This window comes from Rissa tridactyla, chromosome 6 (genome assembly GCF_028500815.1).
Source record: "Rissa tridactyla isolate bRisTri1 chromosome 6, bRisTri1.patW.cur.20221130, whole genome shotgun sequence".
Taxonomy (NCBI): Eukaryota; Metazoa; Chordata; class Aves; order Charadriiformes; family Laridae; genus Rissa; species Rissa tridactyla.
The window spans coordinates 21,947,558-21,971,426 of record NC_071471.1 but is presented as its reverse complement, the minus strand read 5'-3'; the positions used below and the strand labels follow the sequence as shown (position 1 = coordinate 21,971,426).

General features: G+C 47.6%; 1 long non-coding RNA gene across 5 annotated transcripts in view; it reads left to right on the top strand.

The window, feature by feature from the left end:
• The first annotated feature begins 10,318 nt into the window (after positions 1 to 10,318).
• LOC128911906 (uncharacterized) overlaps positions 10,319 to 23,869 on the top strand; it is a 29,388-nt gene continuing 15,837 nt past the window's right edge. Inside the window, exons 1-4 of one of the 5 annotated variants that reach the window (XR_008467230.1) lie at positions 10,319 to 10,749; positions 20,635 to 20,716; positions 21,592 to 21,675; positions 22,584 to 22,783. This is a non-coding gene — a long non-coding RNA (uncharacterized LOC128911906). Of the gene's footprint in view, positions 10,750 to 10,965; positions 11,099 to 20,634; positions 20,717 to 21,591; positions 22,784 to 23,869 lie in introns of those variants that run through there. The other 4 variants (XR_008467227.1, XR_008467226.1, XR_008467228.1 and 1 more) reach the window with 4 other exon arrangements.

The following is a 23,869-nucleotide window of genomic DNA, read 5'->3' as shown; positions in this document are numbered from 1 at the left end:
ATATTCCCTTCACAAGTGGTAACGGTCTGTAAGCCTGGAAAACTAGAGGCAGGGTAGGTTTAGATTAGACATTAGGAAGAAGTTCTTTACAATGAGGGTGGTGAGACACTGGAACAGGTTCCCGGAGGGGTGGTGGAGGCCCCATCCCTGGAGACATTCAAGGCCAGGCTGGATGAGGCTCTGAGCAACCTGATCTAGTTGAAGATGTCCCTGCTGACTGCAGGGGGGTTGGACTAGATGGCCTTTAAAGGTCCCCCCCAACCCAAAACATTCTATGATTCTATTCTATGAAAACTTCTAACTAACTCTTCCTTGCTGCTAGAGCTTCTCTATGCTGGCTCAGTGAGAAAATTCACCATAGAAGGCAGTATGAAAAACACAAGTTACTGCATTAAGTCCTCCTGAAAAGCAAAGCCATGCTTTGAAATGTTTAGGGGCTCCTTACTTGTCTGTCTGCCTCTCCTCCTCGCTTTTCCCCCCGTGTTGTGCAGTGGGTTTGTCACCCTCCTCCTCGCTGCGGCAATCTCTGTGGCAGGGCTGCTGGCTAATGTCACCACTGAATTCTTCTTTCTGATCGAGGAGGAGATATTTAGCTGAGTTTTGCTCTTAATAGCCTAAAAAAGGAGCAAATACAAATAAAGTTGTTTAAAGCTGCAGCTGGGCTGCTGGCCGTAGCATCCCTATGACCCTGAAGAGCAGGAGCTGCTTTGCCGGAGTAACGGCTGTGTGCTCTACAGCTCTGGGGTCCCCAGTGCTAAATGTGTGATAGTCAGCACCGGGGTGAGGAAACTCAATTACAGTTGGCGAGATCAATGTCCTGCCAGCTCACGGGATTGAGGTCCTTTGTAACCGTGACCCACACAAGGCAACGGAGGCCTTGTAATAAAGTTCAGCAGCTTACAAACACCCCCCTGCGTCACCTGTTTTCTTACACCAGATGCATTTTCCGGCAGTGGCTTCTATTTTCCCTGTCTTGAGACCTTGGTCTGAACTTCCCAAATACCTTCTTATGCCTGAACTTAGGGTTTGTATTTGTTTATTTTATAGCTTTCAGGGAAAACACCCTGGTTTTGCGAGGGAGAGGGGGCATCCTGCACAGTGGCGTTGCGCTGAGCATCAAGCCTATACCTTAAATTCTCAACCATTAAAAAGAAACCTATAGTAATTCTACTCCAGGTTAAATGCTGTCTTAAATTCAAGGAAGGAATTACAGTTGTAGACAGCTAGCAGTTTTATTGCATTTCAAGTACATTTTCTCTCATTTTTAAATCTTTCATTAAATAGTACACAGATATTTTTACATCTGCTCTTGTTTTCATGCCAAAACATATGTCTTGGGGCATTATTGTAACACACCCAAGACAAAGAAGGAAGAGGTAAGACTGTGTCATGATACAGAAGTACTTCTGCATCCTCTACAACACGAGTAGAAGCTGAGGCCTGGCAGAAGCTCCATTTCTGAGCAAGCTCAGCAAATTCCTCCTGGGACTGGAACAGCGGCGCACATGGTGATGGATGGGACTAAGTTTGCATCCCAAATCACGTGTGTGCCACCAGTGGCTCTTCATCCTTTGATCTTGTTAAAGGAAAGGGCACTGAGCGTTATGAGCACGTAGGCTCCTAGGAAGAAAAAAAAAACAACCCTGCCCAGGAGCTTTGCTGAGGCCTGAGCTGCAGGAGGAGGCTTTTGACAATTTACAGCAAAAGGTAAATGAATGGGAATATTCTCTGCCTTGTAAAGGCTTTGCCACAGGGAATCCCTCGTGGGTCTGGGGCTCTTTGGCAGCGCACAGAGAGTCTTCAAATGGATGCACGGCAGATGGCTGCGCTTGTGCATTCAACGCGTCTTTCAAAATCACTGCCATTATGTGACTTTAAACTGATGCTTTTCATACTCCCATGTCTTGGTGTGGTGGGTCCTGCCTGTATCCTGGAAGAGGATTGTCCTGGGGAAGATTAAGATAATGGTAAATGAAACAGCAGCTTTGCTTGAATCGCTGTCTGGAAAGATAGAATCATAGAATGTGTTGGGTTGGGAGGGACCTTGAAAGGCCATCTAGTCCAACCCCCCTGCAGTCAGCAGGGACATCTTCAACTAGATCGGGTTGCTCAGAGCCTCAGCAAGCCCAACCTTGAATGTCTCCAGGGATGGGGCCTCCACCACCTCTCTGGGCAACGTGTGCCAGTGTCTCACCACCCTCATTGTAAAGAACTTCTTCCTAATGTCTAATCTAAACCTACTCTGCTCTAGTTTAAAACCATTGCCCCTCGTCCTATCGCTACACGCCCTTGCAAACAGCCCCTCCCCAGCTTTCTTGTAGGCCCCCTTTAGGTGCTGGAAGGCCACTATAAGATAAGTGATTCTGCTGCAATCAGCAGAGTTATGTCTGTGTACCAGCAACGTGTCAAATGCAAGAAGATGATCTTCTGGTCTAAGTTTTAAGCTTTTAAAACTGTGAGTCTCCATCTCCTTGGCGGCTGCAGAGCAGCACAGCTCCACCGTCCGCCACGGAGCTCTGCTGATTCGAAGCATTTGGATGTTGTTCTGCTGAGGACGGTGAGGCCGAGCGCCGCGGGGGCACTGGGAGTGGGGCGATGCTCCGTGAGGATGGCAGCCCTGGCAAGCGGTACCCCTCCTCCGCCTCGCTGCCTGGCTCTGCTCCGCGCAGCACGGGCCGGCCTGAACAGCTGCCGCGGAAAGATTTATTGTCTTCCCTCTAAACGGGGATCATGGCATGGTGGTGCAGTGCTGATCGCAGTTTGGATGAGGACCAGTCCCTGCTCGCCTGGTTTTTCTTAACAGTCTCCACTCAGAGCCCATTCACCATTTCAAAGCAGCAGCAGAAACAGGCACGAAACCCACGGGAGCGCCTTTCTTTTTCGCTGTGCGCAAGTTGCTTATTATTATTATACGTTTTGTCACTTGGATTATACATGATCAGAAATCGGAGCCAAGCAAAATCGGGATGATAAATACATTACCACAAGCAAAATACACAGAATATTTGTCTTTGTGTTCTTTTAGTAAGCTGTTTTGCACAACGTATTTCAACAGAGCAATTAATCCTCTTCAGTTACTCAGTATAACTGTATTAGCAGAGGATGAAGTAATGATTGTTAATGATGGCTAAATTACTGTTCAAGCTGGTGAATCCCACATGTTTTCGTTACCCGTTAAAACTTATCTGTTGAATGTTCCTCCACAGGGGGCTAAGAGAGAAGTGACCCTTCAGATCCAGGTAACCAACCATCTTGCATCTATTATCAGCAGAGGGTTGTGCTCTACTTACAATCTAACTTACTCTAAATGTCACTTTCAGAGGATCCAAAGAGAAGCGCTTACAGATGCCTGAGTTGAGGAGAACAGCGAGGGAAAGGGGAAAGGCCATTACATGCGTCCATCTCATCAGGCAGTTTTGTCACGTTGCCAAAACCCCAAAACGTTGGAGTTGCCAAACCCAGCTTCTCTCGCCCTCTAAATCAGTTCAGTATGCTGGGCAGAAAAGCAGCCTGAACAGCAGCGTCCTTGAAGGAGCTAGTACGGCTCGCTTATTTTTAATTGGAAATAGCAAACCAGATGTTCAGCATATACTGGGAAACTCAAAACACATCCCTACTGCTGCGGGGCCGGACCTGCTGGCAATGAAGTGGGACCACGTGCTGCTTGGGGCACTTTCCTCCCCTGGAGCTGCTCTGTGTCTCCCTCCCCTCCTGCCTGTTGTCCTCGGGCGGCAGCAGGGATGGGTTGTTTGTGCTCCAAACCTTTCTCTACCCCATCCTGGGCCGCGTCACCGCTGACCTTCATCCCAGCACGGAGGAGACTCGGCCCTTCTGTGGGGCAGCTCCTCCTGCCTTCCCCCCGCTCCCTGCCCGACCTCGCGCTCACAGTTGCATTTTGTTTTATATGCTTATTTGGAGGCAGAAAAAGCATAAGCAGAAAAATAGCTGCTGTAACAAGTTACCTGACTTGTCCTTTTCTGTGTGGCTTGGCGGCCGCCCCAGCTCGCCGGAGCGGTGCTCAGCGGTCCCCAAGCCTCCCAAGCTCCGGCATCTGGTCGGCTTTCAACTGGAGCAGAAGCCAGGCATTTACAGCGAGGAACGAGGAGCGGGAGCTTGTGGGAGATGTTTGCCTGTGGTAACGTGCTCAATGGCTCTCAGTCTAAATATTGAAAGATGCAAAACACTCTGGAAAAACTGCCAGCCTTTGGTATTTAACTCTTTGGTGATCATATTACAAGCAGCTAATAACTGTAATAACTTGGGTTTGTTTAAAAGTACGTTTGTTTCCTCTTTCACTGCTTAGGAAAGAAATTAAATCTGACGTCCCAGCCCTGTTTAGAAAACCTTAGTATACTTTTCTTGTCTGAATAAGAGATATTGCTATTTACCTCACTCTTTTTACTCTATTTCCGATTTAATGTTCTAGAATGTATTGATTTACTATTTGAGCCATTATAAGGTAACCAATTTTCAGGTCCTAGTGAGGATTAATCTATCAAGACCCTGTTTCACAGACACGCTTTCTGAATTACCTGCTGAATTACCTTGCTGAATCACGTGCTGTATACGAGCACCATTTGCAGTGAGATTTGTCTCAGGTGGCAGCATCTCCTCTCTGCACTATGGAAGTGGTTCACAGGCTTGTGTCACCAAGGAAGGGTGACAGAAAAACCAAAAGGTGACCCTAACATCTCTACTGCATCTAACGTCTGCCCACAAGCTCGGCGATGGCCGGGGTGTTCGTGGTGTGTCTGGGGGGAGCTGGGTGCCCAGGCGGGAGGCAGCGTTCCCACCGTAGTGGAGGGACCCAGAGCACAGAGGTTATGTCAGAGCTAAGAATGTGAGAATTTCAAATAGCCCAAATAGCAATATGAATTTTGGTACACAATTTTTATGCACAGATACATGTATATTATAAAAATATATTATGAATTCCAACGTTACATACAGGGCGTGTACACCATCAACACCTTAGCCCTAGTCACAAGCTCCTCAGTTGATCCTTGGTCCTTCCTCTAGCAATCAAGTATATTGTTTAATTTTTTTGGACAGTACCCACATCACTGATGGGCACTCCATAAATACGGCTAAATCCATCCTGGCAGGCTTCATCTGTAATTTTACAATGTGGTTTTCCGTGTCAGACAACTACACTTTTTCCTAACTGTTTTAACAAAAGCATCCAGCACGATTCAGGTTTATTCTCTTCGCAATCGTACATGTTGTGCATTCAAAATAACCAGCTCTGTTGTCTGGAGGGCTGTAACGGTGTTCCTGAAGCAGCAGGTGAGATGCTTTAATCTGAGATTCCCCTTAGGAAGCTGCTGCAATCAGTCCATCTGACTTCTTAAGCCCTGTTGTGGGGTTTTTTCCCCCCCCTCCATGACTAGGAGTGACTCATCGACTGCAACTTCCCTGAATTGCTCTGGAGAAGCAGCCTTGCTTTATCTGCGATGCTTGCTCTACTTGTGCCTCTCTTGCAGGGTGACAGATGGGCCAGTACCTGCCCAGCTTCACCGTAGCCCGACCCTGAGGGCAGGCGGAGGTGCGGAGCTGCTTGCCCTCCCCGCCGGATCGCCCTGGGCCACCCTCCGACTGAAGAGATGGTGGAAGCAACTTGTTGGTAGAGGTGCTGCAGTTCTGGTCAGGCTCTTGCTGCTCATAGAGCCAAAGGTTTTACTGTTGTAGGTTTGTGTGGGTTTTTTTAGTGTTTTCCTGTCCTCCCTGTGCGCGCTCTCCTCCTGCAAGCTTGGGAAGCAGAACCACGCAGAAACAGCTGGAGCTGCTGGGTGACAAGAAAACCATGTCAGCGATTGATTTGAATGGGAATAACAGAGTTCTTGATGGGAGGTCAAGGCCACGGTACGTCACGTCTAACTAGCCTGTTTATCTTCTATAGTTCTTTCTGAATGTTTCTTCATTTATTTATTTTTTTTTTGTGAAAATGGAAAATCTGGGGGTGGTTCTTTCCTTTCTGCTTGTAATCTCTGGGTTTAGTTAAACCCACAAAAATGCTGAGAGGAATTGCTTAATCCTGATGAAGTCTGTCATCATCTTTTAGCTCGATACAAATTTTTATTTGATTTTTGAGGAAACTGTCGTTTAAAGTGTTTTTTAGGCCGTGACAGAAGATGGTGTCTGTATGTGTTATGGAAAGTTTTTTAATAAGTACAACTAACACACTGCAAAACCAATGTTCTGCACGGTCAGTTTTTAGGGATAGGTTGAGGAAATGTCCCAGCGAGTCGGGCTGAGCGGGCTCCATCCGCTACACTGGGGCTAGCACAGGTTCACCACACGTGACGACTAAAAGTACGTATCTGTGAGGGTTTTGCTTTCTGCTGTGTTATGCTTTTATATATCAAAGACCTCGCTCTTAGTGCAAAGCTCAACTTCCAGGCTTTATGGCACTGCTGCAGCCTGCTCCAAAGGAGTTACTTACTATCTTCTCCCTTTTTACTTCTTCTAAAATCACCCTTCTTTGAAAGGCGTGTTGTGAATTTTGTGTTCTGGGTGGTTACAGGTTTGGGAATTAACCTGTCTATGCGCTTGGCAGGAAAAGATCTGTAGCAGGACAAAATAGATTTATAGGTGTACATAGGCCCTGGCTTCCCAGAGGAGTTACTGGTAAGAACTTATTTTTTGGCCACAATGTTCATGACTCAGCACCCATTGCTGATCTCTGGAAGTCATCATCATACCTGTCAAACGTTCAAGTTTTTTCCAGCTGACAAGTTTCCTAAGCTGCTCTTGTATAAACAGCCTTTTAATCAGATCGTTCTTACAAGTCTGTTAATTTATTATAAGGGCCACCTGTACTATCTGAATAAGCACCACATCTCCTTCCCTTTGCTTTCCATCCTTCCAAAAGATATGCTCGTAACTGTGGCAGGTATTTGCATTCAAGTCATCACCTAATCTAGAAAAATGAGATCTTGTACATAGCACTTATGTCCTTACGGCTGTATTTCAGACTAATGGCTGACGCTGAACTGAACTTGCTGTTGAACTCTGTATCTAGCAGCCTGAAAACATCTGGTCTCTTATGACTGAACTGAATAAGCAGCAAAACTCAGTATTAGTTTTGTTTAAAAAAAAAAAAGTTTTAGCACAAATTCTGAGAAACTTCTGTACCTTTCATGTTCTGAATGTGGTCACAAACCTTCCTTGGCTATAGCGAAATATCCATGTGCCTTGTATAACAGGTTTCTCATGCTTTTTCTCAGTTGAAGCTCTAACGATACTAGGGCAACACGGTGTAGTTGTACCAGGCTGGGAAGACACCTCTTGATTGGAAAGCCTGTGTCTCTCGGTGGCAGATGCTGCACAGAAGATTGCTTAGGTTGAACTGGGTGGGAGGTTACCCTCACTATTTCCCGAGAGAAATACGCAGTTTCAGTGAAAGGTGGTGTTTCATTTTCTAAACGAAGAAAAACCCAACACTTGGTTTGGGGGAGCAGGGGAATTCAGTTCTCCATCAAGGAAATCAGGAGGAGACATTTCCTCCAGGAAACGTTGATGAAATGTTGATGCTTGTCTGCTTTTACAACAGTGGCTCTATGCCAGCATCCTGGCTAAACCACAGTAGCTTAACGCTGCCCTGTGACTGTAACTCGCTGTGGGGTGGATGCACTCTCAGGAGCTCATCACACATGGGCGGGAAGGGGCATGGGGCCTCTGCACCCAGTTTCACAGCCCTTCATCTGAGCAGGTTCATGGGGTTGATCCCTCACAAGAAATATTTGAGCCAAGAACGCTATGAGCTCCCACGCTTTAAGGGAAGTTGCAAAAACATGACCTTTTGCATTCCAGTTTAGGACGAAGTCAAACGGAGTTTCGAATGGGAGAAAACAGCAATTCTTGAAGTGTCACTCACAGCCCACCTTAAGGTCTGGTAAGTCAGGCTTGATAGCACAGATACACAGTGGCCCTAGAGACGGTTGAAGGCTGAGCCAAAATATTTTGCAAGGACTGCAATAGAAATGGCCAGGGCAGATCGTTCTTCTTCTGTCATCAGTTGTGGCTTAAAGAAAGCACTGTTATTTTAAATGAAGAGTGAATAAATGCATTTGAAAGATAGAGCAGCTCTATACATCAGCTAAGGACAACAGCAATAGCTCTGACCTCACCTCGTGCAGAGTGTTTCCACCTTGCGGAGCGTACAGCAACAAGCTGTATTTAATCAGCACCTGTGTGCGTGCCCCCATGAGAACGGCCTTGCCTGGGACTCCCAGCTGGCTGCAGTCCCGGGTCGAGGTGGAAAGCACCTCCCCTGCGTCGCGGGGCTGCGCGGTTGGGCAATGGGGGAAGTGAGAAGCAAGCGCTAAACTTTGGGTTGGAAGAGTGTAGGAACCAGAACGTCACTGGCTTGCTTGGAAAGGTGTGGGATCAAGTCCTGGCATCCCACCTTGTTCTCTGTGTCACAGGGCTGCTGCTGGGCCGTAGGTAAGGATTGAGCTTTTCTGCCCAGTGCGAAAAGTATGAAATGACTCTTTATTGTTTTCCTGTAGTTCTTCTTGGCTGTTATTCTCTTGGATGTGGCATTGTGAGGATCCACTGGGGGCTTTGCACTGCCGCGGTATTCCAAAGCAACTGCAGAAGATGTTCCCTATGGCTTGGAGGAGCTGCATAACAGCGTACAGTTGGGTTGTTTTGCCATAGTAGGAATCACACATCTGGGTCATAACAGAAAAACCCGACTTGGTCCAGCGGGCAAACAGAAGGCTCCCAGCATCACCCCACTGACACCCCACTTGGAGGTTTCAACAGAAATGAAGTGCTGAGTACAAACACTCTTTTGCACGGCAAATAACCTAAGCTTCTGGATGGAGGATTAACATAAAGTTGAAGCCCTACTGATTTCTCTTGGAAAATTCCTTAGGAAGACCAGTTGCAGCCAGCTCTTAAAACTGACTTCACTTACAGCATCTTATAAAATGATGTGATAGATGAGGAACATGTGTCCCTTTTGTCTGTTTTATTCTGCCCTACTTTAGCTCCTTTCTTTCGCAAAGCCTGTCTTTTGCAGTATGTCTTAGCTTGATGTAAGGGCTCCTTCTCAAATCGACATTGTTTCCACCCTAGTTAAGTGTGGAGAAAACATTGCTCAACACAGCCTAAAAAAATGAGCATAAGAAAAGACTCATCTGGATTCTTTTCTCTTCTTTCTTCTCTCTTCTTCTCCTCTTCTCTTCTCTTCTCTTCTTTCTTCTCTCTTCTTCTCCTCTTCTCTTCTTCTCCTCTCCTCTCCTCTCCTCTCCTCTCCTCTCCTCTCCTCTCCTCTCCTCTCCTCTTCTCAGCTAAAGTAGTCCCAACTTGCACAAAGTCTGTGAAAAAATGCAGCCAGCTTTAAATGTGATAGTTGGGAAACACCCACTACAAGGCTGACGGTGGTGATGGTAAAAGCCTGGCAGAAGCTACCACCAAGTGACTGGGTATTTGCAGGGGGAGTGCTTCTCACTCCTCTAGGCAGTAAGAATTACCTCCCCCGCTCCTTCCCGGCGGCGTCCGTCTCACGCCGCTGTAAAGCCAGGATGCTGCGTGGCAAAAGGTACTTTTAGGGGCTCTGGTGTCTGAGGCTGAGAACAAAACACCATGACAAGATGAATCCACTGAGTCATCTGCCTGGGGAGCAGCGCGCGCCGTCACCGGCTTCTGGAAATCGTTATAGCTGTTAATTTCCCAGGACAATCCCTCGGAGCAGTTTGTTTGCCCCAACAGGAAGCATTCACTGTAAATTTAGGCAGGAGATAAATTGCTTGTATTTGTAATCAGCAGGGACAGAGAAGATGACTTGGACATCCAGACCATGGTTGCCGGGGTCTGGGTGCTCGGGCAGATGGGGACAGATGCTGCAGCTTGGCGAGGCCATTGGTAGGTTAGTCCCTGTGGCGTCTTCCCTGCTTCCCGGCAGGCTGTGTTTACTCGGCGCTGAGAAATGAGTGGTTCCACCCCACGCACCCCTTCTGACGACCAGCCGCAGAACCGAAACGTGAAGCTGCTGGCATCAGTTTTTGGTGGGCTCCAGCTGCACCTCTGAGGGCGAATGTCCACCTTCGGGGCCTGAGCAGCAGACTTCAAACTGGGCTCGTCCAAAGCTGTGCTCCTGAGAAGAGAGCATGGATAAACTTCAAGGCTGTGTGCACCAAGGAGGTCTTTAGCAGGAAGGAAATGAAGGGAAAAATAAAACTCAGGCTTTCAGAGCTGATGAAAAGTCCCGCTGTGATCCGAGAGCCAGGGTTAGCTATACCCGCACACTGAATAGGAGGAAGGAGGAATCATTTCCTTGGGCCTCCTTTTGTGCCTGTTAAATAATTAATGTCTCTCTAGATCTATACGACTAGTTTAAGCCTGAGCACCTGGAAAGCCCTAAGTTGCATGTAGGCCAAAGAAAACATGTTTTTGCTATTAAAGGCACTCTCATTTTATCTCATCAGCCATGCTGTTTGCAAAAGTGAATTTGGGCTCTTTCCTCTGTTCTCCCCACATGCAACTATTTAGTTGGCCAAAGGTTACGGAAAGTTTCTGGAGAACACCTGACCTCACTGGAGAGAAATGTCCTATTCTGGGGATGGAAGGTAAAAAATCTCATTTAGCTTATTGCAGCTTGCCTCATCCTGCGGAACAGCAACACCCCTGAGAGAGCACCGACATACGACTCCAGTGCCTGTGGATTTCTCCACCAGACCTGGCTGGTGGGGTTGTCAGGACCTGATGCTGGGAATCCCCAGCAGAGTTTCTGAGCTGACGGTAAGCAGGGCAGATGCCGTGGTGGGGAGAGAACCGCTCTGTTACGAGGCGACAGGAAGGAAATCTCACGCTGCTGCCAATAACGCAAGGGCAGAAATGTACTTTTTCGTGACGAACTGAAGTAAGGGTGGGGCTGAGAATGAGTCTGTCCTTTTTTTTTTTTTTCCCCAGTATTACTTCATAGAGCACTTGTAAAAGATACGCTCTGCCGCAGTTTGTTTTTTTCCTTGACTTGAGGAATTTGTAACAGGGAAAGATGCCCCTGATGCAAGATGCCACTGGTTGATAGAAGGATGTCGTCTCAGTAAACCTGTTCCTGTAAGACGCCGAGAAGGTGTGTTACAAGCAGGTGAGGGCTGTTGGATGCTGTGCTGCTGCCAGAGCCTGGCTTTGAGTAGTTCTGCACTCGTCCTTCACTGAGATGCTGATAATAGAGCCAGGGCTCTACTGGCAGAGTCCGTACCCCAGCTAACCTGCTGGCATTCCATGTGAGGTGAATCATTGTCTTTGCTTTGGGGGGCTGGTTTTTTTCTATAGTTTAAGCGTTAATACTCTATTTAATATTGGTGAATTAGCAGTAGAATAAGGAAATAACTTGGTAAATTAACCTTTTCAAACTGAGGTGTCCAAAATTAGATACACAGTGCACCAACTTCATTTCCAAGTGCTTTGTAATGAATGCCAGCCCCATTATTCGTTAGCCTCTCTGTGTGTGACCAGCCCTTGCCATTCAAATCCCAAAGCTGTAGCTGGAGACTACCCGGTGCGGGTGGGTGAGGCAGGCGGAGGTGGCAGAACCGGGCTGGGGACGGGGAGGGAGAGCCTGCAGGGCACGCCGGGATCCATGCTGGAAGGGAAAGGAAGAAACCTGAAGCCTCTCCATGATGGGCAGCCTGGGCACAGGAGTGATACTGTCTCTCCACAGCGACCTGGGGAGCTGGATGTAGTGGTGAGGGAGGTGAGAAGTTGGAGCAATAACTGGTAGAGCATTGTGAAGGGGCTTGGGCTCTGGAAACAAACTGTTATGATTAGATTTTACTTGGTTTGAAGAAAATATTCTCTTTCTATCTACATTTCTGGTACCTGCTGGGCCATCCGCAGGCTCTGTGGCAGGTTGTGTTTACCAGCATCCTCCCCTCGCCTGTCTACTCTCGCCTGTGTTTATGGCAGCAGAAGAGAGAGATGTTAAGGAGAGATCCAGCCTTTAAAAGACAGGCATCTCCAGGTCTCTTACTCCCATGCCTCTGATGGGAATATTTTCTAGGCTTTCCAGGTGTGCAGCTGTTGAAGATAACCCTTGCTACCCTAGCTGTTAATTTAGCGAGCTAAATCGAGCTGCTCACTTCCCTCAGCCAGAAAGCTGGCACGGAGGGCGCTCGGTGCAGCGCCGGGGCTGGGAAGAAGCTCTCCTCCTCTGGATTGTTGTTGTCTCCTGCAATCTTTCAGCTGGGAACAGACTTGACCTGCTACCCTAAATAGAGAGGACCCGTGGATTTCCTGCATGGTGGATGAAAAGCAAAATCTGCACCGCATCCCTGGGGGGGCTGGAGGGAGGCACGGTGGCGGTCAGAAGAGGGAAACACAGATTTCCCCACCTACTCGGGAAACAGAGCTAATTACAGGAAAGGGCAAGGTGTGGGTGGGAAGCGTGCTGTGCTGCTGCACCCCAGCGAGCCCCGGCAGGCTGGGCTGGGCACGGCTTTCCAGGCAGGAGCCATCGCCACCCTCGGGTCTGCTCCACGCTGGAGCACTCCCAGTTCCCTGGTGACCAGCTGGGAGAGGGCCAGGGACTGGCAGCCTTCCCGTGCGGCTGCCCTGGGCAGAGCACGCAGAGTTATCACAGGGCTTGGGAGTGCTCCTGCTCCCTGCTGTGCCTGCTGCTGTCAAAAAGGAATAAAGAAAGATGGTTCCTGCCCCCAAGGCAGCAAATCTTTATAATCTTGGGGGGGGGGGGGGGGGGGGTTGTGTGCTAAATGGAGCTGTGGCTACATTTATTCCTACAAGGTCAAACCATTTGTTTCATGGGGTATGCTAATAGAATATATTTCTTATTCCTTCTCAGCCATTGCCTGAAAAAAAATAAAATCTTAGAGGTTTGTTTGGGAAAGTGTTGCAGATACACTTCTACGTGACATATTTATGCATACCGTTACTGATCTGAATTCAGCCCTGCACCACGGTAATAACTGATAGGTTGTAATGTTTATAAACGTTGCTTTGAGATTTAAATTTAAGAGACAAGCATAGGAAATAGATCTTATCACAACACACTGTAACGAAGTAGGGTCCCAATAAAGAGAAATAAAGAAAACAAATTTTTTATCTGAGCATTGACATTCTCCCAGATGTTGGGTACCATCTGCCAGGATTTTTTAGCTCTGAAGTAAGCTGCATCTATAACACCTATAAACCCGGCGATTTCTTCCCTTCTTTCTCCCCTGCCTATGCTTTTGCAAGGGAAGGATGTACACGATAGTAACTCCGGGTGAAAATTTTCTGATGGTGTACACAGAGAACAGCACGGCACGTGCAGGGGGACTCGGCTCCATGAGTAGGACCATGATGAGCGCCGCGAGGACTAAGAAGTCGGATCCTCTCTAGTAGTGAGCGGGGGAGCCGCGGTTCCAGCTTCCCATCGCAGGTGCCATGGGAAGGTGAAGCTGCAGCCAGCGAGGATGGTGGATCTCCATTGGCATTCCCGCCTCTGGGCTACCCCGACCATCAGCGCTCCTGGGAAGGACTTTTGTAGATGAGGAGGTTTTTATCTTCCAGAGCGTTCATGTTTGGGATGCTCCTCGTTTATTCTGGCAACAAGGCTGCTAACTTTTATTGTTGTTTTGAAGAGATCCATGCAGGTGTTACATGTATTTATGGGCACTTCGCATGTGCTACTTACAGATGCTTGAGGTCTCAATTCTGACCTTATTGCTATGTGCATGATATTAACAGGATATTTAGATTCCCTAGAACTCAAGTTTTACCGGAAAAAAAAAGTTGGTACTTAGTGAAATATTGAAAAGTCTTATCTAGTTTTGTTTTCATTCTGAATCCCAGGGATTCCACACAAAGATGAGATTTCTTAGAGGCTTGCATGCTCAGTTGTGTGCATTATTTCCATTGGATTGGGAGCAGACTGAAAACTGGAAAACTGGACATTCACATGGTCCAAGAAACGGAAGGTACAACTAGCACTGGGTTATTTTTTTTCCCCCTCTGAGTTATGCTGACAGCAGCCATAACATTAAGGCTGAAAAGTTTATTTACTATATAAAGGCCATATTTTCCCTTCTTATCCCAGCTTTTCTTGGCTTGCGTTGCTTGGCAGTATCCCCTTAACCACTAACACCCAGAGGCGTGGTATTAAACTGGGATGAAAAATGAACATGCAGAAGAATATTGGAGAATTAAGTGGGTATGGTTCTAAGAAAACCAGTGGAAAATATGTTTACTCCAAGCATCTGTAGCACCTAATTGAAGCAGTGATATTTTCTGTAAGAACATAGGGAATGCCTTTCTGCTTTCTCTTTGGCTTTGAATTTCACTTTGAATCGATGTGACATAATCCATGGAATTATTTTCTTACAGCTGCAGTGGAAACTTTCTGCCAATAGACAAGGATGTGTTAATCGGGGTGAAAAAGCTTACATTCAGTCCAGCTTTGTTGCTTTCTGGAGTCTTTGTTGGGAACTGTTGCTTCCTCCTAATTTATTGAAATCTAGTACACAGTAAACACTATTATTTTTGAACTATTAATGTTGCTATAAATTTGAATGGCTAGAAAAGGGTGACAGATTGTGATCAAAAGGGAGCTGATCTACAGCTGTGTGTGAAATCATTGCCGATACTAAATGTGACAGAGAATGAAACATGTATTTATGCGCCCATAAAGGATGATTTAGTGCTCCTGGGCCTGCAGTATTGGCACCACCAAATGAATTTCTGTGAATCTAATTTAGAAGAACATAAAAGAACCCGTATCACCTTTAGGGCATCTGCTAGTACTGCCGGTTGGTAGTTTGTTGTTTATTCATGTTATTTTCCCCAGGCATCTCTAATTTGAAGGTTGAGTTCCCCTCCGGTAAATTTGCCAGGACCAGCGAGGGCACGCAGCCCTGCCGGGACGGGGGACCGGCCACTGACCACTGGCAGTGGCTCCTGGCCGGGGGAAGGCTCCTGGCATGGGGTTCTTCCCCTGGAAGAGACAGTGGGGTGCGAGAAGGCACTTGGTGGGGAGGCTGTCAGGGCGCTGCGTGCCGCTCCCTGCGCACACCTTGCTTTTAATTAAATACATCTAAGCCCCGGTCAGCAGTTTTAGCTCATTATGGTCCATTATTGGTCTTGTGGTTCTCCAGTGCTGCTCCAAAATAAATAAATAAAAGGCACTGTGTGTGTTTGACAGGAACGCACAGGCAGGGAATGGCCTTTTCTTCCCTGCATCCCCCTTCCTGCCTTTTTTGAGGCAGAGGGGTCCTGCAGCAACCATCTGTACTAAAAGCTGCCGATTTAAGCATCCAAATCTTTTTGACTGTATTAATCCGTATTTATACAGGTCACTTACCTGTCCCGGGGACACATCACAGAATGCAGGCAATAAGCAAGCCCATAATGCACACGCATCCCCCAGGGAGCCACGGCAGCCTCGAGCAGTCAGGGGACGCCTCCAGCCTCTCCCCTCGCTGCGGGCACAGCCGGGGCTCATCCTGCGGCTCGGGCATCCCCCGGCACTGCACCTCATCTCTTTACCTCCTCTCACTACAAGGAAACGCCACAGCTGCCCAGACCCCCTGTGACAGCCTGGTGCTTCGCTTGGACCATGCCCGCAGTCACCGGGTAGGGACCAGCCACTCGCCAAAGGAGGGAAAATGGGTTCCCACACCTCCCTGGTCAGTCTGGCCCTCTGTTCCCTTGCCTTTTGTCGCATGTGCTTAAACAGGAGCTGTTCCAAAAACGTCCTTTTCTTTTTCCCAAAATACAGATTTAAGTTTTTTTTTTCAGAGACCTTTGAAGGCGTAAATCGAACAAGATAAATTTTAAAGCTTTCTAAACAGCATCGCAGCCCTGGTTTGTGCCATATGGAGGAGCAGAGGAACAGACTGGAGCTGAGAGAGCGAGACGGGGTGGGTGATGCACCAAACGGCCTCACCGGCAAGTCACACCAGTGGAGATAAGCCCAAATGGGGAGACTTAATTGGTGCTGTAACGTATATGGTCATGGCCATCACAACAGAGCATGATAGTGCCATCAGGGTGGCTGGAAAAAACTAGATTTTCTCATTCAACCAACCGTATCATTTTACAGTCATGTTTTGGAGACTAACAATGAACAGAAGAGGCTACTGACGCAAGTGCTTGAGAAACGGGGACTTCTTCCTGCAAAAGGGTTATCAAAAGCCCCAGCTGAAAAGAGCAGGGCAGTGTTCAGGCTGCACGAGTGGGGCAGCAATGGGCTTTGAGTAGAGGCAGTTTCATGAATGTATCTGTGGGGAAAATGGTCAGAGCAGAAACATCCCCGGTCACCTGCTGGAAGCGCTGCGGCAGGCGGTGCTGTGCCAGGCAGCGCTGTCGTTCCACGCCTCTGCAGAGCAACAGAAATGTGATACCCACCTCATTATGGGGACCAGTTTCCAAACTTTTCTCAGCAAACAGTTGAAGAAAAGAAAAGCTAACGTCCCTTCCTGGACAAAGCTTTGCTACTCGTCTTTTAGCCAGCCGTCAGCCAGAGTGAGAGACATTGTCTTGGCTCTGGGGTACCGTGCCCACGGGGAGGTGGCTTCACAGCAGCACGTCACGCAGCGGGGAGTGCTGTAAGGATTTGCTTAGTCTGGCAGAGTTGCATGTTGTGATGGGAGGGGGTGGGCTGGCTCCCCTTGCTCCCTGTCCCTGCCGGTGTCACTGCGAAGCGTTTTGTGGCAGGGTAGCTTTTGGCCAGGTGAGATTGGAGTCCGACCTGCTGAGCGGCCATGTCAGTGGCAGATCCCCAGCACGGGGCTGCTCGGGGATGGGAGCAGGACTCCTGCTCACCTGAACGTTGTTCCTCTCACTTCTCATCGCACAGAGCAGGGCTTTATTCTGGTATTAGTCCCCGGGCACAGGCACGGCTCTGTAAAGCACTGGGATCAGGATGGGGCAGAATTCAGCTCCGTGGGCTCTCCGTTGGTGTGCACAAAGAGCAGGCGAGGGGGGAGGGCTGTGGTACCTGTCACAAAGCAAAAGCAGAGGTGAAAAGAAAGGTTTTTGATTTAAAGAAGACTGTTCAGACTTTATCTCCAGCTTCCCATGTGTTCAAAGATGAGCTGTGTTCCCTTCTCAGGCTTAAAAGCTCTTCAAGCCTTGCCTGACTCCGAGTGCAGAAAGCCCTGATTCTGCCACTCTTTCCCACCCCTCGGCCCTGTTGTTTGGGTTTTTTTCTCAGCAAGACTAACTGCAGTACAAACTGAGAAAGACAGAACTTTTCCCCGACTCCCACCTACGCCGGCAGTGGAGACCTGGCCTCCGACCTGCGTCACCGCAGGGCTGGCTGCTGGGGAGCTCCCGTTGGGTGACGGCTCCTCCAGGGGCAGCTGGACATTCACAGCTCTGTGGATATCCAAACGTTGACAGGTATTTCTAAAAATGGGTGTGAAAATGTATTTTTATCATTGCAAGCACTGTCAGCCTCCGCTGGGGCCTCCAGGCCGGGCTGCAAAGGAAGTCCACAATGTTAGGCACTAAAATAGAAAATATTTATGTAAAGAAGTGAAACACTGTAATTCCTTCTCTTTTCCGGTAAGTGTAAATCAATGGCAGTTTGGTGCTGTGCGGAAATAAATGGGGTGAGATCGTGGGAGAGCTATTTTTAGGCAAAAATATGCAATGCTTTAATTGTCACCCATTCATTTGCTTTTTAATGCGAACAAGGCTCCACACAGCACGTGCCGGCCTCCTGCGCCCGCCCTGCTCCGGAGTGGCCCCAGCCGGGGACTGCCAGCGTGTCCATGGGCAGGTTTTTAAGCAAATACAAAACCACTGCTTGAGGAGCCAAATGCCACCTCCTGCATCTACAGCCGTAGCCTGGTAAAAGGGCTCCATGCTTTCCAACGGAGTTGAGCTAGCAAAGGAAATTTGGGAAGACCCTGCTCTGCTATTTTCCCACAGAACGTCAATGGGTGTTAATAACTTCACCAGCTTCTGTGGCAAGATTGTGCATGCAGAGAAACAGCAATCACGTGCTGTCATGGAAGGTGGTCAAGCTTTGGGTTTTTTCTTCCCCAAATCCGTGATTGTTTTTGGAAGGGGAAGGAGGGCTGCTCTGTGTTTGAGGGTTTTTCAGAAACCCTCTGCAGTGGCCTAATCCTGCTGCCACTGATCTCAGCTAGGGAAGAGTCTGACCACCGCTGAGGACTTCTGGAAGTCCCACCAGCAGCACTGCTGGGGTATCCAGCCCCTCTCCCATGCAGGGAGTCCCGCTGGGGTGTTGGGACCTAACTTGACCAGGCCAAATAGCTCCCGAGAGCCACCTCTGGTTCTCCACTTTGTATCAACGTGAACACTTACCTTGGTTTTTTTGCAATTTGCTATGAGGGAAATGGAACAATATTCCTCTCCTTCACCTTTGTATCGGAGCATAAGCACCGTCCTTAACCACACGCAGAGACCTGCGTCCTGACTATAATTGCACCTGGGACCTTCCCACCACATAACGCAGAATAATAACCCGACACTAATGAGCTCTATGTATTCAGTCAGGATCAGACCTGACGTCCTCCTTCCCAGTGAAATCACTGCTGCTCTGCTAGGGATGTTTTTCCAGGCATACGCTAAGGCTTGCTATCAATTTCATCAAGTCTTAGCTTTGATTCAAGTTTTCTTCTGAAATATCCAACAAAGCCAAAGACAGACAAAGCCAGGACAGTGAGGCAGAGATGAATGCACTTAAGCTGTAAGAAAAGACCCAGGGTTCTCTTTAATTTGCAGTTTATCTGCAATTTAAAAGAGTAAACACAGCCACGCTGAAGATGCATAAACACAGCTTGGAGAGCCATTGAAATCTAGGTCAGGGTTTCAGCTCTGCCTGGGGATCTCATTACGGGAATCAGGGAGACTCTGCGCAGCTCTGGCAGCCAGGTGGAGAACGCTTCTGAACGGCTGTAACGAAACCAGGTACGCTTCTGCATCATCAACAGCAGCTCCGCTGCAGACTGATAAACAGGTCATGTAAGGCATTGCTGAACTGAAATTGCTAAATTATTACCAAATCACACCTTTCAGTAACAAGGAAGGAAGCCTTCCTTTTATGGCCTAGTGGCTTCGGTCTGCTATTCTCTTCCAAGAAGGACCCGAAGCATTGACCAGCATTAACCAACTCGCCTTCCAGGTGCTTGAGGGAAAGTATTGAGCTGTCAATCTGATAGCCAAACACACAAGTTTAGGGGAGATTAAAAAAAAAAAAAAAAACAACAAAAACCAAAACCAAAAAATGTTCACTTGATTTGCAATCTGAGTATATGACTTTTGCAGAGCATGAATCTATTCTGTATTTGAGACCCAGTCTGTGTTTGTATTTTAAGCTAGTCTTCCAAGCAAAACATGTGAAAAGAGAACATTTAAACAGGAAGGGTTAGATATTTTTTTTTCCCTCATAAATTTCTCTAAGTCTTGTTGCTGCTAATTACCGGAGATCTCAGCACAAGAGCTTTTCTTTCTAGCAAACCAGCTTCTCATGTTTCCTGCCCTTCAGTTAATCACTTATAATCTCCTGCTCTGTTTGTTTATTTAACTTTTTAGAAGCTAATTGAGTGTTTGTGACATGAGTCGGCCCCGAGACTACGAAAGCAAAGTTTGTTTGCGTGTACCCTCAGTGCAGACGGAGGGTGGGCTCTGCCAATGCCCACAGCCGGCTGCCGCCGCCTCTAGATGTTCCTCTCCTGATGCCCGGCCACCACCGACGTGGCGGGAGGGTGGGTTCACCCACCCCCCTGGCTCTGTCCCCACCGTGCCTGCCCCTGTGCCTTCCAGGAGGCTGTTTTCCGCAGAGGGGGCTGGCCGGCCGCCCGGCGCCTGCGCAGGTAGGGCTCGGGCAGCTGCCAGGGGCTGGCGACTTGCAGCCTTGCCCAAGTGTAAGGCAGAATCCCCACTGGCCAGGGTGGGTTTGGATCAAGTAACCTGGGAGCCACGGCGAGCCCAAACCTCTGAGGCTTCTGGAGGGGCTGGAAAAGCAGACTAGAAAATAAAAAATTGAGAGGCTTTATTGCAACCTCATTTCTGTCTCTTCTCTGTAAATTGAAGGAATACGTTTGTGGTGAGAGTGGTAGGCTTGTGTCCTCTCTTGCTCCACTGCCCCCATGTCCCCTCTGCTCTTTGGAAAGGCCAGGCACCTATTTCTCGCTGTGAATACACAATGCAGGGCAGCAGCTGCTCCCACAGCTCCTTACGCCCCTGCTGCCTTAGAGCTGGACTTCGGGAGATGCAAACCAGTGTGTATGGGTGTCAGGGCTTCTCTGCAGTTAATATGGTTTTCCTTACTCATATAGTACCCATACCTTCAGCCCGATCACCAAAGAGGTCTCTCCCCGGTGTGTGCTCCCCAGTGGCTGCTGCCTCTGCAGGCAGCATCGCTGGTGGGGCAGCCGGCTTGCGTGAGGCCAGAGCTCCTACCAGCCAGTTGGGTTGGGGTGTTACTAATGGTCTATTGGATCCTCTGAGCGAGATTAAGAGATAGCTTTTCTCAAAATCCATATTTATTTGATTGCAAGTGAGGGGTTTTTTTGACCGAGGTTTTTTTTTGCCTTGACCATGCAAGAAGAACTAAGCCACACTGATTTTTTTTTTTTTATTATTATTTTTTTCTTTTCTTTTATCCCTTTAAAATGAGTCCCTAGATCACATCAGACTTTGTCCCCTTTACAGCTTTCTGCAGCATCACATGGCTACAGGCTCAAAGGATGTGGCCAGCGGAGAAATCCTCCTGCCAGGATGGGTCTGCTATAAGGTATGTTTATCTTAGTCCTGCTTGTGCATGCATATTATTGCTACAAAAGAGATATATTCATTATTTTTTTTTTTGGCAAATGTGCACTCCTGGGGTTCAGCATCAGAGGAACAGGCTGTAATGCAAAGACTCTTCAGAAGGTCCCACTTGAGTTCCTGATATGACAAAACTACCATTTAACCTCAAGTCATCCAGTATGAGGCACTCTCTGTTTCTAAAGTGATTTGAGACATTATGCACAGTTCTATAGACATGCAAAACAGGGCTGCTGTATTACCTCCTGCAGTTCAGGAGGTTTGGAGGAATTGGTCCATCATTTATTACCAAAAAAGCACTCCCTCAAAGCTGTGGCTGACGCATCTTCTTTGCAGCAGGCTCTTCATTTTTGTGCTTGTAACATTGCAGTTTATTTCCGTGGCAACGACTATACTGTGATAATTCCTATCCATAATCACTGCACTGTTATTAGAAAAGGTAAACCTGTGATGATCATTTTGAAAAAATGATCTGGGTGCAGCTGAAATAGCAAACTATAAAAAAAATATATTAAAAATTAAGTGGATTTCTCAGGGTATTAAATCATGAGATATTGAGCTGAGCATATGATTTTTCTCCTCTCGCTGCACAAAAGTTGCCTGCTGTGCTGGGGGCAAGCCTGCGTAAGCAGGCTGGAGAGCTGAGACTGCGGATGAGGGCACACACAAGCACTCTCATTTGTGTTTTACTTAAGCTTTGCCAGTGTTGTTCTCCGTTTTCCCTTCCTTGAGGACTCCAATTACTCATGTACTGTTTTCCTTCATTCTACTAAGTGATGCACAAATTGTTTCTACATTCCAGGTTAGTTTCTGACGTCCCTCTCCTCTGCTTATGTGCAGGTAATGAAGATGCTGCCCTGCTCGTCGGGAAATGAGTAGGCTGGCTGACTCCAGCCTGCCCCAAAGTAGAAAACCTGCATCTAGGTCAGTGGCATCGCTATGACTTACCGCTAGCCCTGAATCGGGATTTGCCCCAGCATCACCCGTTATTCAGTATTTTTGAACGTGTTTTGTCTTTCACCTGTTTCCAGACTCCCAACGTTGCCCTTCACCGACGTTTAGGACACAGCGTGTCCCACAGCTCCACTGGGAGGCACACCGAGTGCAATCACTGAGTGATGAAGGGGAAAATGTCCTTCCCTTGGTTCAAATTCCAAACCATCCATGGGATGTTTTTCCTAGTTCTGTCTGCTGTGGGTTTTGCTTGCTTTAAATTTTTTTTAGAATGTAGTAAAACTTTATTTTCTTGTGCATACACACACACTCTCGTGTTTAATTAAATAAATGAGAATCCTGCTTGCGTGGTGAGACTAGCCTACAGAGGGTGTGTAGGACTCCACGCTTGCCTGGTCTTCAAGGCCATGCCTTGGTTAGAATAATACTCTGTTTTGATGAGTTGATTAAATCTACTTTAACTGAACGCTTAGCAGCAGTCAGGCTACTGCTAATATAAAATGAGCTAAGAAAAATACTGTGGATAGCCTCTCCTGAAGATCTTCTATTTGCTCCATAAACAGAAGTAAGAAAGCTGGCACTTGGAGAACACAGCAGGCTACCAGAGAGGTTGGTTTGGCTGGTGTAGAAATTGTTCTTCAGATGATACGATTTTCCATGGATTACTGAGTGCATAACCAGGTCGAGAAGTTAGACGCCTTTGAGAAAAGTAAGAACCGTGTGAGCCATGTGATCCCACACATGGTCACGAGCACTTCATCCTGGCTTGAAGCAGCTGGGCGAGCGAATATCACTTCATTGTGTGTGATGTGGGTTTAGAGTTAGAATTATGAAGCAAACCTCCTCGCCTGCTGTTTTGTCTCGTTACATTTCTATAGGCCAAATTCCAGAACAAAAAGCCCTACATCCAATAATGCAAGTGTGGGCTCGCCTTGGTACTGTGTTCCCTTGCCAAAGGGTGGTGAGAGGTCTCTTCCCAGCCCCTGGACACTCCTAGGACACGACCAACAGCTCAGCTGGCCTGGGTCTGCCTGCTCTTCACATGCACTCCTCTTGCACGTGGTACTCACCTACGCTGGTATGGGGATTTGATGAGCAAACTTTGTGGATGTATATAGACGTTCTACAATCTGATAATTAATTCATGGTCTTAATTAAGAATATAGTTTTGAAGAATTTGCTCCAATGTTATTTTTGGAAAAGTTATCTAGGCCAAATTTAATTTTTGCTTTGTTAAAAATTCCCTACTTTTCCTCTTTTGTGATGCTGCAGTCTTCTACCAGCGATTGGAGTCACCGTGAGACATGTGCTCCTCGTTGCTCCGTGTGTTTATTTTTCGCTTCGCATTCAGAGTATATTATCAATATTGATTCTCAAGATGGTTCTCGTGCCATTTCTAGAGAGACATGCAAATCGGACCACTTTCCATTTAATATTAACTGAAACTCCCTGGAACATTATCATCTGCATGGCAACCAGCAGCCCATCTGTGACTAGCATCAGTATTACAAAGTGAAAGAGCTGGCTTTTTACATGAGAAATGCGCACTGTGAAAATCCTTATCAGATCTGAACCTGGGCTTGGTGGGAAAAGCCATCCTCTCCCTAACGCTAACAGCAGGTCACGTTATATTTCAGCTGTGAATAATGGGCAGCAGTGATTCACTCCGCAGGTAGTCTCATAAAAGTCCACTCCTTATTCTCCGAGATGAATAGGAGTGATATTTTTTATAGGCAAGTGTTGTTGTTGGTAAATCCTTTCTAGGTCAGCTTAAACCAAAACATGTAACCCCTCCTGGCTGGCTCCCAGCTTCATGTAAATTGGCAGATCCACTAGCGAGTTCAAACACAGGCGCTGGAGTGGTGCTTTGGAGGGGACATGCTGGACAAGCCACATTGTCAGAGTTGGGAATTAGGTACAAAACTGTACCTCTGCCAAATACTGAATGAGGGCTGAGCTCTGCTCTTTAAGGCAAAATGAGTGCCAAGTGCTTGCCAGGGAGGAAGAAGCCTGTTCGTCTGAGCAGGAGCCACAAAGATCTTCACGTCTTCTGATGGTCTTCTGCCTAGGGGTGACATGAGAGCAGGCTCCCTCTTTGGGGCTTTGCTTTCTCTCAAGTAAATGGTACTCTTCTGCTTACAAGAAATCTCCACAGTATTAATTT